Source organism: Solanum pennellii, chromosome 8 (assembly GCF_001406875.1).
Source record: "Solanum pennellii chromosome 8, SPENNV200".
Taxonomy (NCBI): Eukaryota; Viridiplantae; Streptophyta; class Magnoliopsida; order Solanales; family Solanaceae; genus Solanum; species Solanum pennellii.
The window spans coordinates 8490506-8501626 of record NC_028644.1 but is presented as its reverse complement, the minus strand read 5'-3'; the positions used below and the strand labels follow the sequence as shown (position 1 = coordinate 8501626).

At 32.3% G+C, this 11121-nt stretch overlaps 1 long non-coding RNA gene and 1 pseudogene across 1 annotated transcript; one reads left to right on the top strand and one right to left on the bottom strand.

The window, feature by feature from the left end:
• Positions 1–1384: 1384 nt before the first annotated feature.
• On the bottom strand, positions 1385–7208 carry LOC107028044 (annotated as a pseudogene).
• A 3153-nt stretch (positions 7209–10361) lies between these two features.
• LOC107028234 lies at positions 10362–11102 on the top strand. The gene is made up of 3 exons (XR_001457806.2): positions 10362–10558; positions 10648–10697; positions 10779–11102. It is a non-coding gene; the product is annotated as an uncharacterized LOC107028234 (long non-coding RNA).
• Positions 11103–11121: the final 19 nt, after the last annotated feature.

The following is an 11121-nucleotide window of genomic DNA, read 5'->3' as shown; positions in this document are numbered from 1 at the left end:
TCTAGTAGAGTCTTAAGGAACGATAGGGGGACGCCTTTACTTTTCTTTGAGAGGCTATAGGACTTTATGAAAATTCCATTCTTTCTTTCTTTTGTTCTATTACTTGGATCCAATTGGTATCTAGGTGATACAAATTGGTATCTGACCATCTTCACTCTATTTCGCAGATGGTTAGAACTAGAGCAACGACTACGTCAACACCAGCACCGGCGGGACAGGGCGCGTCTGAGCCAGCCACTGGGGCTGTAGCTCGAGGAAGAGCAGTGACAAGAGGCCGTGGTAGAGGTCGTGGGAGGACGTCCTCTAGAGGAAGAGGACAAACACCTGCCCCATCTAGTACTAGGAATGTTTCCATAAGTATAAAGTTAAGTTTGGATATATTCTTGAATTTGTTGGGTTTTATTTGCCCTGATTTCTTACCATAAATAGGTTTTCCTTTTAGAAAAAGGTTTTGGATTGAGTAATCCTTTTTCTAGTAGGAAAAAGTATAGGACTCTATAAATAGAGGAATGTTCCTTCTAACTTAATCAGCATTCACAATGTAGTCTTTAAGGTTTTTGAGAGTTTTGGTTATGCGAGAATTTATGGGTCACAAACTTGATACATTATCACTTGTGTGAACCTCCCATGTATTCTGAGTGAATTGGTAGAGGTTGTTTCTCTCTGTATTTTGTACTCTCATATTTATAGTGAATTGCTCATCTCCTTTGTGGACGTAGGTGGATTGACCGAACCACGTTAAATCTTTGTGTCTTTTGGTATATTTCTCGTTGCCTTCTTACTCGTAGTCTTTCGAGATATGCATTGCTAGCTTCCGCGTTACACCTGTTTATTTTTTGTCCTAACAAGTGGTATCAGATCCAGATTTAATTATGGAGTCAGATTCAGTGGTTCGAAATCGATGATTGAACCAGGTTAGAAAGAGTTGTTCATCTTGGCGGGTGTAGTTCTAGCCGCAACCTTTTTGAAAGTAATGAAGATTTTGTTGGAGAAATTGTTTCAGAGAGGTTCTCTGTGTTGAAACATAAATTTTGCAAAAGAGATTATAGAGGGGAGAAGCAAGTTGTTGAAAATTAAGTGAAGAAGGTGGACAAATTTATTTTGTTAGAAATTCAGGCCAAGGGGGAGATTTGGTGGGTTTTTATTTGCCCTGATTTCTTACCATAAATAGATTTTTCTTTTAGTAAAATGTTTTGGATTGACTAATCCTTTTTCTAGTAGGAAAAGGTTTAGGACTCTATAAATAGAGGAATGTTCCTTCTAACTTAATCAACATTCACAATGTAGTCTTAAGGGCTTTGAGAGTTTTGGTTAGTGGAGAATTTATGGGTCACAAGCTTGATACGTTATCACTTGTGTGAACCTCCCATGTATACTGAGTGAATTAGTAGAGGTTGTTTCTCTCTGTATTTTGTACTCTCATATTTATAGTGGATTGCTCATCTCCTTTATGGACGTAGGTCAATTGAACGAACCACGTTAAATCTTTGTGTCTTTTGGTATATTTCTCGTTGTCTTCTTACTCGTAGTCTTTCGAGGTTTGCATTGATAGCTTCCGCGTTACACCTGCTTATTTTCGGTCCTAACAGAATTGTCCCAAAATGGTTGTTTTCAAGAAAGTATATGAAGTTGAAGGGTGCAAGAAACTGGGAATTTCATCATACTTTAACAAAGGCATACAAGGTAACTGAACATCGATTTCCGGTTGTGTTTCACTAGGAAATGGAACTAAAATTATGACTATAATGATAATAAGATGAAAAGCTAGCAGCAGATTGTACCCAAAGCATGGCACTAGGGATGCCAAGGCTTTCAGCAACATCACAAACCCAAGGGATAAAAGGATTATTGATCAAACACGAAACAGGGATACCCTGTTCCGCGTATTTCTTGATCATTATTGGGAGTATTTTCTTGCGTATTATCTCAAGATGTTGTATATACATCTCTAAATCATTCCCATCTGGCTTCGAAGGATCCCATTCATCTTCAAATAAATTGAATCTTATCATGCCATTACCATATGGAGTAGGTTCATTGCTGATTTTGGGTTAGCTTTCTTCATTTCAACACCACTAATTTCGGGTGCTGAGAAAGTAACAAGAAGGCCCTTTGAAGCGAGGCGTTTGGCGAGTCTAAGAAGAGGATTGACATGTCCTTGGCCTGGAAATGATACAAGAAAGACATGAACAAGGCCCTTGGTTCCAATTCTTTGGTTTAGTTTTTCGTGAAGAAAAAAAATGGGAAAAATGATACTAGTTGGTAATAACAGAATTGAAGAAATATGGATAAACTTTACATCAAACTTTTTTGTCTTCTACTTTAGCAGACATATTAAAAATGAAATTGAATTTCCTCAAGTGTGGAATGGATATATTGATTGATTGGTCAGAATGATCCCTCTTTTTAAAAAAAAAAAACAAAAAAACAAGAGGATATACTGTTAGTTTGAAGCTGAGTTAAGGATGTTAGCTCGAACTTGATATGAAGTTTTGATGATTTAACAAACTTATCAATCTAACAAGAAACCATATCCTTATTATTGGAACTGTTGACAGTGAGATGAATGATGAACTCAGTGTGAGGTATATTTGTATGCTATCATCAAAAGAGGGGGGGGGAATGTTATATTCTAATTGTTTTTTATTATCCTCACAAATGCGGGGACCTGGTCCCTGTCAGAGTGCTCTCGTCCAGATACAAATGGGGTACAACCGTAAAAGCTGTCATGTCAGGTGGTAGGTGAAAAGTGAAGTGTCCTACACCAATAAGAAGAGCGACCGAGATTGCATGTTTCAGTATCTCACAAATGCAGGGACCTGGTCCCAGGCAGAGTTCTCTCCATCAGATACATAACGGTGTACAGATGTAAAGCTATCCTGTCAGTGGTAGGTGAGGCGCCAGCGTACTGAACCAATCAGAATGGAAGAGTTTGTTTGTCCAACGGTTAATAACTCTTTATGATTGATACTATCAACATGACATATAACATATTAAGTTCATTCATTCAATAAGAGAGAGCAACAAGTCTTTGTCAAGAACTCAAGCATCAAAGAACGCAGCAAGGGACCTCGTCCCAAAAAGTCTGCGCACGAGAAAAGGACGAAAAGACAGCTGTCAAAAAGCTGCAACTCTGATGGAGTTGGTGCACAACTTTTCATGACAGCAAGCTCTCAGTGAATAGCCTCATCCCAAGGTTTTGTGTTCATTTGAATATAGTCTCTTCCCCAACAACACAAACAGAAGTTTTGGCAAACAAAGTTTTGGATTTCAAAAAATCCAAAAGCTCAAAAAGCAAAGGTCATCTTCAAGAAGTGTTATCCTAAGAGCAACAGGGACCGGATAAGGCTGCAAGCTATATAGTTGTCTTAGGATTATATCTTCCGTTCTTACATTGTAAATCTTTCCTAATCTATAAAGGATTCAAATATTTGTTTCGGGTTTGTAAAAGACTAAATCAGTTAAGGTTAACTGATTTAGTGGGCAACATTGTTTTGTTGCTTAGTCAAATTCTAAGTCATCTAAAGTTATGTGGTTTAGTGGGCGGTGTGGTATCCGCTTAGCAAAGTCTAAGTTATCTAGGGGTAATATCTTAGTGGGCGGTGTTGTATCCGCTTAGGTTCTTCAAGTAATAGGTAGATTATTTGATCGTGAGATTAATAACTTTTTCTTACATTGGTTGTAACCGGGTTTCACTTTTACTTGAGAAGATTAGTGAAGACGCTTGAAAATCATGTGCAACATGTCGTGGTTTTACTTCCTTGAGCAAGGAGGTTTCCACGTAAAATCATTGTGCAAATTTTAGTTACAATCATTTACTTTCTGCATTTTGTTTCAGCTACTTCCTTGTTGAGTCAAGGGACCTGGTCCGTTGACGTATAGTAGATGCTGACTAGTGTCTGTGCTTACAATTTGTTCTTACTGTGTCAAGGGACCTGGTCTATTAGTGTACGCACCCATTCTAACATATACAAATTGAATGAGCTAAGCTCTCACGTAAAAAATTGTTACCCAAGTTTCTTTCTTCATTTATGTTGTTGAAAAAATGAATTGCAAAATAGAGTCTTTGTTATAAAATAGTATGGTGTCAATGTCTACTACACCAAAAAGTTACTCTCACTAAGTATCTCAGTCCATTCCTTCATCATGACGATAACCCCCATCTTTATGATCATCATTCTTGTACCTCTATAACCTTATTCGTTATTTCATGATTAGTGTCTTGTTTATGATTAACGTTTTTTATGTCTCTATGTAACACTATAAATAGAGGAATATGACTTCATATTTATACATTTGATGATACTTATTTTAGAAGAAAATGAGAAAGCTCTCCTTTATCGTCTCTCAATTTCTACTGTTCTTATCTTTAATATTCTTATATTATTGCTTTAGTTTTACAACTTTGCTTTATGATCAACATTTAACATGTTTTGTGCAAATAGATTGTTTAGTTTTACAACTTTGCTTTATGATCAACATTTAACATGTTTTGTGCAAATAGATTGTTTTTATGAACATCTTAGTATCACAATGATGCTGCAGGGAAATCTTAGTAGCTTCATTAAATGGTTATATGAATTTTCACTTTATTGGTGAGAGTTCGATTTTCTACCCTGTAATTTCCTCCTCATTTCTCCTATCCTATATGAATTTTCACTTTGTTGATAAGAGTTTTATTTCTTACTCATTTCCCCTTTCCCTACATTCAATTCATTACTCCAATTTCAGTAGTTTGAAATCAGAAAAAATATCCTCCACATAAATAACCTTAGAACTAATCTATTTTCTTTGAAATTTTCTTTTTCATAGCCACTTTTGGCTAAAAACTAAAAGAAGAAAATAAAAAGCTTAGCCACTATTTTACATCTCTAGCCAATATCCAAGTACTCAAGTGGTGTGAGTCTCCTCCAAATAGAACGTGACGCTATATTTCCATGTAAGTTATTCCCAGCCAAACTCAACCATCGAAGGGATGTCAAGTTTCCAAGACACAAAGGCAATGTTCCCACAAAATTATTGTTTAAAAAATCCAGCTCTTCAATGTATTTGAGTTCACACCAACCTATATATGAGAGACATTTAGCTAAAACAAGTTTTCTATAATAGACCACATCTTATTATACATTTTCTTTTTGTTGTATTTGATACGAAGGAAAATAGGTCTGTTTTCTTACTTGTTAAATTTCTTGAGTTTGGTGCTTAATAATAATTTTTTTTAACTATTCTAAAGTATTTGTATATAATATGGGAGGTGAAGACATTAGGAAAAAAGAAAAGGTCGTACCTTGATTAGGGAGGGTGCCATTATTTCCACCAGAAGGCATATTCAACACTTTAAGAGAAGTCATTTTTCCAATGTTTGGGAGAAAGTTGTCATTTAAAGAAGATCCCTTCAAGTATAGGTACTCCACCGTGCTCAGATTTCTTAATGCTTATAGGATAAAATAAGAAACACAATTTTGTCATATTCCAAAAGAAAAGTAAGTTGGATAAAATTTGATTTGATCTTACCGTAAATTATGCTGGGAGAAGTGAGATCACTAAATTCATAAGAAAGTGATTTAAGAGATGAGAATGATTTTAGGGATCGTATGACTCTGCTCGAGTTGGAGTAGGAACTTCCCAATAGTAAACTCCGCAGAAAAGTCATTCTTTTTTTACCTGTTAAATAGTGAATAAATAAATCATAAACATTTTAAAATAAGAATGAATAGTTCCATCTAATTTGTATCCCGCAATTTTCAACAAGTTATTAAAATAATTTAGATTACAGGAAGTCCATAAAGATGTATTTTGTTCTGTAGGATGTCTTGAGCTTAAAATGATTAGTGTACCTTTGGTAGTCGCAAAGCTGTGTATATTGTTATCCGAGAGATCCAGATATTTCAAATTGCTCAAATCAATTATATCTACACAGATAAACTTTAATTTGATATGCGAAGAAATAAAATTGATATATTTAGTGGGGAAGACTTTGATATGAAACAGACCATTCATTTCGACATTTCATCAATTTAGTGGGGAAGACTTGGATATGAAACAGACCATTCATTTCGACATTTCCATTTATTTCATTGGCAGCGAGATTGAGATGCTTGAGAGACGGAAAAATCTTGAGTGATGAAAAGATGGTGGAATTGAAGTTATTATCATCCAAAATGAGTTTCTCTAAATTCCTGAGTTCACCTTCATATGATTTATGAAAAGTAAGAGACTGTACTTAGTGTTAATTGTTTTCTCTTGTGAAATTAATTTGTGATTACCCAATGCAGAAAGGATACTGATGTCATTGATTTCATAGCCTTCAAACCAGAGTTCTCTTAAGTTACTTAGTCCTCCACATTTCTTACTCATCATACCTTCATCCAAAAATTATGACTATGCTAAGTAAATATATATATAATTGTCCAAAAATGGACATACAATATATGCATATATAAAAAACAATATTAATGTAGAATTTACTAGTATTATATGTCATCGGTATGTTGAATGAGGTATCAACATCTACACCAAGTTTTAAAACCTCAAGAGATGAAATCCAACATAAAGATGATAGTAAAACTTTAGGATCGATCGGATTATATTGCAAATCTAATACTTTCAGGTTGGGAAGCTGTCTTAGCTTACTGAACCCTGAATAACAAAATCAGACAAAAAAAAACATGTTACATATATAAATATGTATTTCTAACTCCATACAAGATAGATCAGACCTTCATTTTTTGTCCACCCTATAATATTTTGGGAAGACAATAAAAGAACTTGCAGTGACTTGAATGGAAGAAAGAGAGAGGCATTGAATATCCAACCATCCCCTGTACCAAAATCTGCTTCGAGATCGAGTTTGATAACTCGACCTGTTTCTAAGCTGCATTTTACCCTATCCCAAAAACAACAATCTACAAAATGAGCCGCATTGTAACCAGCCCAATCAACCAACAATTCGCCATTCGAACTCATTATATTTGTTTGCAGATCAAAGAGAGCATTTCTCTCTTCCTCCCAACAACCATTCGCCACAATTACTATTAGAAAAAACACTAACAACAAAAACTTAATGTTCCCCATATCCCCCACTGTAAATTAAAGCTACTATACCTTCTGATTAGCTAACGGAATGTTTATATAGGAACTATACAGAGGCAGAATTATAGGACAAATCAATAATACAATGTATCAACTTCTTATCAAACAAGCAAGCATAATATATTTTTAAAAAACAGTTGCATACATAATTCAATTTAATACAGATTGCACATTTAACATAATATTGCTATGAATGGTATTTCCTTGTTTAAAAAATAATGACCTAATTTGATTTGGAACAAAATATAAGAAAAGAAAAAAAAAATTTTTTTAATCTTGTGTATCTAAATTAAAGTTATGTCAAATGTACCAAAATGTCCTTTAATGTTGTTGCCTTAAAAATGTCATTTGAATAGTTTAAATTAGAGTGTAGCAAAAAAAGAAAGGAGTCATTCTTTCTAAAACAAACTAAAAAGAATACTAGATCATTCTTTCTATAATGGAGAAAATATTAAATAAAAATTTATCGCTAAAATCAATTATTATTTATTTAAATATATCAATCCAAATAAATTTTCCTTCTAAATTTGTAAAAATCTCCAACCATATCATATCTACCCAATAAAATGGATGTGGAAATGTTGAGTCAGCGTCAATTCAATTTTGTTTGTTTTACTGATTCCAACATGACTTGAACTTTTAAATATAGGATCAGTACATTCAAAGATGAAAATGTATAAATATGAATTGAGGTTAAGTCAAAAAAAAATATTTATATATTATGTGTTTGTAAAATACATCTCTAACGAATTTTTTTAAGGAATCTCATATCAAGAAGAGACAAAAATATGAAACACATGAAGTAATAGACTGCTGAAACACAAAAGTATAAGTCTTACTTGACGTCTTACGTGATATATGCGTCTACTTGTTTAACTTTATACAAGTTTGAATAGTTATTTAATTTGTGCACACTCAAAGTTGGAGGATATAGATGAAGGAGCGGTCGGAGCTATGAGGGGTTTTGAGGTTTCGAACGAATTCAATAGCTTTTTCGTAGACCTTGCATTTGTATGAGACCCTGGGTGCCGCATTATTCAAGTGAGATAAGCGGGGCGGTTGCTTTAATGTTGGATTATTATCGAGTTTTTTTTATTTTTTTATTTTTATAAACAAATTGATTAAACATGCATGTTACTAATATTATTTTTCAGATATATGAGACTAGAGTTAACTAAACAAGTCAATTTTATTTCTTTTGGGAATTAGTGGCCTTATTCGCTGAAACTTTGAGGAATAAGGAATAAAAGAGATTTTTCACATTAAAATTTGAGTTTGTATAAACTATTTAATAGAGTTAACTTAATATATTCATGTGTTGTTGCAAATATATGACAAAGAGAATGCATAATTTAGTCAATCTAGTCATCCTACTTAGCAAGAACGTTGGTGAAGATCAAAAGAACCTTCAAATTAAAAGAATTATAATAATAATGTTCATCATTTTTAAAACTTATATTTCTTAAAATTACTATTTAAATCTATTCTTAATAATATTTATCTCAAGTTCATAATTCAGTAATCATTAATTGATAAAGAATAAATACGTGACACTCATACTATGAAATTAATAATTAGTGAAAGAGAAAGTAAAAGAACTTGAGAATTAATTATGGTGAATAAGATTCATTAATAAAAATGAGAAACAAAAAAGGAAGAACGAAAAAACTTCCAAAAGTTAATATTTCAAGGCAAGGTTCGAACTTGCGCTGCTTGGGTGGCAAACTGCCTGATTTGCCATTAAGACTATACACCATATATTTCAATGGGTGGCAAAGACAATATATAATCAGTTTCTTGTATATATATATACGAAGTTTTTTCCGAGATTAATGGGTGCCATGGCACCCTCACGGTTACCTATAGATCCTCCACTATATATATATATATATATATATATACACACACACTTGTGAACCCCCCAACATAATTGACGGACGGCTCAGTATAGTAAGGAAGGAGCTTAAAACGCTTTCCCATGCTAGAATTGTGAGTTTTCGGACCTTACTATCACCAAAAGTTTTCCTTTAAAAAAAACAATGCATACTTTGTAATATTTTTCTCTTATGCTATTTTTACATATTTCACAAAAAAATATAAATAAAAATCAATTAAAAATATTATATAACAATTAGATAAGACCAAGAAAAAACTACTCATCTTAAAATACAAAAGATTTTATTTTTCAATATATTATCGTTCGTTTAATTGTCGATTATATTAGAAGTTATTTTTTCCTAATATATAAATTTCAAAACTTTTAATTTTGTCTCTATGCAGATGCCAATAAGATCAAGTTAAAAATAGATATTTATGTATTATGTCAAGAAATAATACAATACCTTTTTTCCTATAAGAAATAATAGAACATGAGTCACACATGAGAAAGGGTTCCCACGTTAATTGTGGTCAAAATGACCCTACAATCAATATAACTTCGAATGGTTCAATTTGAATTTGACGTATAAAGTGTAATTTATTGACATGTGAATCACCTTTAGGCCCCTAATTTTGACCGCCCAAATATTTTCTTATATATTGGCCGCCCCAAATTATATATAGGAAAAACTACATAAAATGGCAAACTATATTTTATATTAAAATAATATAGCTATACTTCCATAAATTTTTATTTTATGACTATATTTAATTAATAAATAGCAAATATAGCAAATTTTCACGCCTCCCGTTTCTCTCTCTTTAATATACTCCTATATTAATTAGTATTACTCACGTAATTAATTATGTTCTTATTTTAACGTTTTTTATTCTTTCTATAATAATTAGGAAAAACTACATAAAATGGCAAACTATATTTTATATTAAAATAATATAGCTATACTTCCATAAATTTTTATTTTATGACTATATTTAATTAATAAATAGCAAATAAGTATTAATTAGCAAATTTTCACGCCTCCCGTTTCTCTCTCTTTAATATACTCCTATATTAATTAGTATTACTCACGTAATTAATTATGTTCCTATTTTAACGTTTTTTATTATTTCTATAATAATTATGGTTGTATTCCTTCCATAATTTTTCATGCACGCCTCCATTTATGTAGTTACAGCACATAATTAGTACTACAGAGAATCTATTTTCAGCTTTTTACTTTATCTCATAAATCCTACCAAAAATATGATTTCTAGTCTTTTTCCAAGAAACCATAGCTATAGTACTACAGCACGCCTAGCTTCAATTAATGAAGCTATTTTCACGTCAATTCCAAGGAAAAAATTTTCAGCCTCACGCCTAGCTTCAATTAAATAGGCTATTTTCATGTTAAATCCAAAAAACCTTTTTTCAGCTTACTACTTATCTCTTAAAATCTTATTTCTAGGGTAGTCATTTTCTAAGAAATCAATTTTACAGCTTCAAAATTATATCCAAAATCCTCCCAAAATCAAAGTTACCATAAAATTCTTAATCAATTAGATCTCTATCAAGCTTCCACGAAATTAGGTTTTATTTTTTCAAATCAAATACGCAACATTGCTTGATTTTCGGAAATATTTATGTTGTTTAATATTTATTTGTTTTTTATTTTTTAGGATCTGGGTTGTTATGTCTAAACGAAATACCACAAGGATAATCACAAGAGGTACAAAATATACATTACATAACATGGTTGAAATACCATCTTTTGACCTTGGTATAACTCAGATTAAAACACAAATTTCAGGATATACTTCTGCTATGGAATTACATAAGAAGTCGAAAGATGAAATAGTAAGGACTCCTTCAAAAAGAAAAGCAGGGTCAACGGTGAAAGCGATTCAAAAAAATTGTTACAAGAGGAGGAAACTAAAAAATGTAGTTTCCGACATGATCGGAGAACATGCAGTTAATGAAGAACAAGACGAAGTCAGTGAAGAATTAAAGGTATGTACATTTTTTATTTTTTTTATTTTTTTGAATAATTTTTGCATATGTACATGCAGTGTACTTTAATTTGTAAAATTTACTTAAATGAATATAGTTTTTGATTATGATATAGTATTTATGTTGTTCAATGGTGGTAACTG